This window comes from Colobus angolensis, unplaced genomic scaffold (genome assembly GCF_000951035.1).
Source record: "Colobus angolensis palliatus isolate OR3802 unplaced genomic scaffold, Cang.pa_1.0 Scaffold6, whole genome shotgun sequence".
NCBI lineage: Eukaryota > Metazoa > Chordata > Mammalia > Primates > Cercopithecidae > Colobus > Colobus angolensis.
In genome coordinates, this window is record NW_012119598.1 from 22,527,895 (window position 1) to 22,534,015 (window position 6,121).

The following is a 6,121-nucleotide window of genomic DNA, read 5'->3' on the forward strand; positions in this document are numbered from 1 at the left end:
CTTCTATAGAATTTCAGGGTGGTCACAGACCTCCCTGGGGCCTCAGTTTATTAATCCTCTGTTACACATACCACGATGCCAAGGAAGGTTGATCGCATTATCCAAGTGTTCTTATAGGTCTTGCAGCCAGATCTGTGTGGAGAAGTGTTTTCTTTAATTCAACCAACCATTAAGTTCCCAGGTCTACCAAACTCACTTATTGAAAGAAAATCTTTTTCACTTGATTAAAAAGAACCCTGTTTTCATTCCTTGCATTCAATAGAAGACTTTATTTTTTTGTTTTTTTTTTTGAGACGGAGTCTAGCTATGTCACCCAGGCTGGAGTGCAGTGGCGCGATCTCAGCTCACTGTAACCTCCACCTTCTGGGTTCAAATGATGCTCCTGCCTCAGCTTCCCGAGTAGCTGGGATTACAGGCACCCACCACCATGCCCAGCCAATTTTTATATTTTTAGTAGAGACAGGGTTTCACCACGTTGGCCAGGCTGGTCTCAAACCCCTGACCTTGTGATCCACCTGCCTCAGCCTCCCAAAGTGCTGGGATTACAGGCATGAGCCACCACACCGGGCCCAATAGAAGACTTTTTAGGTAGGCTTATGCTGTCTACAAAGGCACTGAGCAACAGTTTTCTTTACAGGTAACATCACATGTTTGGATTGGGGTTTACTCGAATCTTAATCTTGTCCAGACAGACACACCTCCCAATTTAGGATCTTCATTTTTGCCTCCCATCAGCTCTACCCTGGTTCCTTTATTTTACAAGTTCCTCTGCAACTACCCTCTACCTCTCTTTGTGTTTGAAAGACAAAATGTGTTGAAAATCTAGGTAAGTGGAGCTCTTTTATAAAGCATTTGATTTAAAATGCAATATGCAATTTTTCTTTTTCTTTCTCTTTTTTTTTTTTTGAGACGGAGTCCCACTCTGTTGCCCAGGCTGGAGTGTAGTGGCGTGATCTCTGCTCACTGCAACCTCGGCCTCCTGAAGTCAAACATTTCTCCTGCCTCAGCCTCCCGAGTAGCTGGGATTACAGACACCCACTACCATGCCTGGCTCATTTTTTGTATTTTTAGTAGAGACAGGGTTTCACCATATTGGCCAGGCTGGTCTCAAACTGCTGACCTCAGGTGATCCACCCACCTCGGCCTCCCAAAGTGCTGGGATTACAGATGGGAGCCACTGTGTCCAGTCTAAAATGCAGTTTTCTTACATGAAACCAAAATATATTAAAAACTGTGTTACCCCAGGCGTGGTGGCTCATGTCTGTAATCCCAGCACTTTGGGAGACTGAGGTGGGCAGATCACTTAAAGTCAGGAGTTCGAGACCAGCCTGGCCAACTTGGTCAAACCTCTGTAATCCCAGCTACTGGGGAGGCTGAGGCAGGGAGAATTGCTTGAACCAGGGAGGCAGAGGTTGCTGTGAGCCAAGATCATGCCACTGCACTCCAGCCTGGGGGACAAAGCGAGATTCCGTCTAAAAAAAAAATATTGTGTTACAATCAAAATGCAGCATAGAACTTAGAAATAACATATAGTTTTATTTTAGATGCCAGTGATTCCAAAAGGTATTTTTAAAATTTCTATTTGAAATCTTACAATATAAGAATCTAGATAAATGATTTATAACTGTTGGTACGCATACTGTTGTTAAACAACAACAACAAAAATCTGGCCGTTATAGAATGCTTGAGAAATGACAAACATACACAAAGAGGAAAACAAAAATAATCTTCATCCCACCCCCCTGAGATAACCTTTGTAACTTTTGTGAACAGGATATTCACTGCTCTTCTCCCTGTATGTGTGTGTGTGTGCATGCGTGTGCATGCACACAAAATTGAAATGATTTTAACATGGTGGGCATTTGCATACATTCTCAAAACAAGCTCTGTCTTCGTATTTATTGACTTTTTCTTTAAGATACAGATAAAACTATAATAATGCTAAAAATACTAAATAATACTACTAAAAATAACTATAGTATTAGATTAGATACTTTAAGATGCCCATAAAAATGATGGTAGTAGACCTGGATAGAAAGGCTTTTTCTTTTTTTTATTATTATTGTTATACTTTAAGTTCTAGGATACATGTGCACAAATGTGCAGGTTTGTTACATATGTATACATGTGCCATGTTGGTGTGCTGCACCCATTAACTTGTCATTTACATTAGGTATATTTCCTAATGCTATCCCTCCCCTCCTCCCCACAATAGGCCCCGGTGTGTGATGTTCCCCTTAGAAAGGCTTTTTCTTTAATTAAAACAATGTAAAAGTGATAACTCCTTGATACTGTTTGGACAATGTTTTTCTCTATTTAAATCATATGACCACACACCCTGGGGGTTTGGAAGAAAACATAAATTTTATGAGAGTCTGGTCACAGCGAAAACAAACAAAGAATTCAAGAATAATCTGTCGAGTTTCACACTGTCATGCTTACAACTTCACAGCAAACCTTTGGGATTAAATTGTCACATTTCCAGGCTGAGGATCCAGAGCTCCAAACCCTCCTGCTGTTTTATTTCACTAACGTTTGAAGAATGTTGGTGGTCTTGTAAGAGAACCTGAAGACAGAGAGGAAATGGTCAATATTAGGGAATGATCTACAGAAAGTAAAACGTGATTTCCTTTCTTCTACCGGGAAGTATAGCTGCTCAGCCAAGATTAGGTTTTCTTTGTGCAAGGCTGTTTCCTGGGGTGCAAAAAGAAAATATTAAAACTCTTCCTTAAAAAAATTACAGCTTCTATATATGTATAGTTCTACATACCTTACAATATATGTTGATATAGTAGGGCATATACATATTTCATAAACTAATAGGTATATATATATATGGGGAGTTAACTGAACTCATATTCATGTATATTTGGGGATGTGTATACCCAAAAGCCCTTTCAGGAGAGGAGTGCATTATCCAAACAGATCGCCGTTTATCTTCCCTCAAAATCCTTTCTTTATTGGAGTCTTGCAAGGGATTTTATTACATAGTGGAGAATCACATCTGCACTGGAAAATGCACTGAAATTGCTTTTTATATGCGTCTTTTTGACAACTCAACTATTTATTTATTGAGTGGAGTCTGGTAGAGGAAGAGGGCCTGTGGCCCCAGCCCTTTCTCCAGGCTGAGTGAGAACAGATTCCTTCATTTGTTCAGCATTTATCAAGGCCATTCTACATGAGCACCATTGAGTACTGTGAGGGAAACAGAGATGATTAAGTCATGGTTCTGATGATCATCAGTAATTGAAGGAAAAGTGAAACTCTATACTGGAAATGTGGGCTGGGTGCTGGGAAAGTGCTGAGGAGGGAGGACTTAGTTCACACTGGAACTGTCAGGCAGGTTTCCAAACAGGAGATCTCCGTGGGCAATCCTGAGAGCTGGCAGTCCTGGATAAGGAACCAAATAGAGCTATGGAGGTGTGGGAAGTATTCAGTCTGTTAGAAAAAGCAAAGTGTTCAAATAGGTGGGATCCCAGGCTATTTAGAGTGATAGAAAGAGCCATAGATGGGACTGGAAAGGAGATTATGGAGGTTCTTGAACATTGTGCTAAAGAGTCCAGATAGTAGCACTGTAAGATGCTTAGCATCATTCTCATTTAAAAAGAAAAAGTGGGAACTGAACAATGACATCACTTGGACTCGGGAAGGGGAACATCACACATCGGGGCCTATCATGGGGAGGGGGGAGGGGGGAGGGATGGCATTGGGAGTTATACCTGATATAAATGACGAATTGATGGGTGCTGACGAGTTGATGGGTGCAGCACACCAACATGGCACAAGTATACATATGTAACAAACCTGCACGATATGCACATGTACCCTAGAACTTAAAGTATAAAAAAAAAAAAAAAAGAAAGAAAGTCATGCCAAATTTGAATCCTTTTGATCCTCAACCTCATCAGATGTTATATGCCAAATTACTTATTTTGGCTCAGATAATAAACATAATCATATAGAATGAAAAAAAAAGTTTTTTTTAGACAGGGTTGCACTCTCTTGCCTAGGCGGGAGTGCAGTGATGCAATCATGGCTTCCTGTAGCCTCAAACTCTTGGACTCAAGGCATCCTCCTGCCTCAGCCTCCCAAGTAGCTGGGACTAGAGGTGAATGCCACCATGCCTGCCTAGCATCCCCATTTTTATACATGAAAAAAACTGAGGCTCAGAGAAGCTCAAAGTCGCAATGCAGGTACACTGCAGAGCTGGCCTCAAATCCAACATTCTTTCCACTTTTAATTTATAACAGAAGTATAAAAAACAAAGATGCAATATAAAATGCTTTTATGCATTATTGGTTAATTGTCATGTGCATTTAGAAGAGGTAAGCTGAACTAACTAATAAGACTTTATAGCTGTATTATCCGTCCTTTTAAATTAATATGTTTGAAAACCTACTATAGTGCCCACAATTGCAACTGTTAAAGAGTTAATGACAGACACTGAAACCGGCGTGGCCTTCACGTCCCTGGTGTCTGAAGCAGTGGCCGAACCATGGCAGGTGCTCCATAAATGCAAAGGAAATAAAACGGATTCCATTTTTATTTTAAAGTCTATTAAATTTGAATTCAATCAAGAAAGTTGATTAGAAGTTGATTACAAGATGCATGCACACAAATACATTTGAAATGAATTTATGTCTCTTAAGTATGGATTTGAGATTTTATTTATGAAAACTAGGGTCTCTGAATTTCCATTTGATAGCTACTTAATTTTTGTATTATTGAGAGAGTCCATTAGTGGAAAGCACCCAGGGTTAGGAGCTAGATTTAGGTTTGAATCTTTTTATTTGAGACAGAGTCTCACCCTGTTTCCCAGGTTGGTAAGCAGTGGTGTGATCTTGGCTCACTGCAACCTCCGTCTCCCTAGTTCAAACAATTCTCCTACCTCAGTCTTCCAAGTAGCTGGAATTACAAGAGTACACCACCACACATGGCTAATTTTTGTATTTTTAGTAGAGACGAGGTTTCACTATGTTGGCCAGGCTGGTCTCAAACTCCTGACCTCAAGGGATCTGCCTGCCTCGGCCTCCCAAAGTGAGCCACCATGCCCAGCCAAATTCAGGTTAGAATCTTAACTCTACACTTTTTTAAACCTTGGATAAATCTTGATTTAACCTTGGATAACTTCCCTGAGTTTCCATTTCCTCATCTGTAACATGGGAATAGTAACACTACTCCTTTGCAGGATCATTGGAAGTATTAGAAATAAACTCCGCATTAAGTCCATATATATGAAGATACGTAAAGATACACAGGTATGCTACATACAAAGTCACGTAGTAGGTATACAATACATTGTGGTCATCATTGTTATTTTCTATTTTAATTTTTTAAAACTCTGTTACACTTCTGACAGATGGTCATTTTGTTGGCTAGCCTTTCTAGCTCATGAAACCTGTGACTAGGTTCTATAGCCATATAATTTTCTCAAGCTTTGAACATTCAAATTAAATACAGAATAATCCTGCAGATATGGATAACTTCAGCTCAGCTGTTTCCTGTGAAAATATCACAGTTTATTTAATAACTGATGTCAGAATAGGTTTCAAGCAACCTACAGAATAGTAATGAAGCTGGGTTTAAACAAATGTGTCTGTTTATATTTAATTCCCTCCACTTTCTGATAGAATGAACAGTTTTATTAGAAAATAATCGGTGTGTGGATCTCTTTTCTACACATTGTTTCCATCTTAACTACCTAGACCCTCTTAATCTCCATGATTCTCACTGAGTTGGGTTCTTAACAGATAACAGTGAATTTTAAGCACAGTGGGTACCACATGCTTCATTCTGTGGGGAAATTGATTTGATGGAACAATAGATTTTGAGTTCCAATCCGGGGCGGAGTGCAGAATTTACAGAATAAAATAGATAAGTCGGCAAAGTAAACAATATCTTTCGAGGACTTACATTCCCTCTCCAGAAAGGGCTGGCAGAGTCATTCTTTTGCTACGTATCTTATTTTGTTAGAGATACACATCTCGGTTATAAAATCAGTTGAAGTCAGGCACAGTGGCTCACACCTGTAATCCCAGCACTTTGGGAGGCCAAGGCAGGCGGATCACTAGGTCAAGAGATAGAGACCATCCTGGCCAACATGGTGAAACCCCCATCTCTA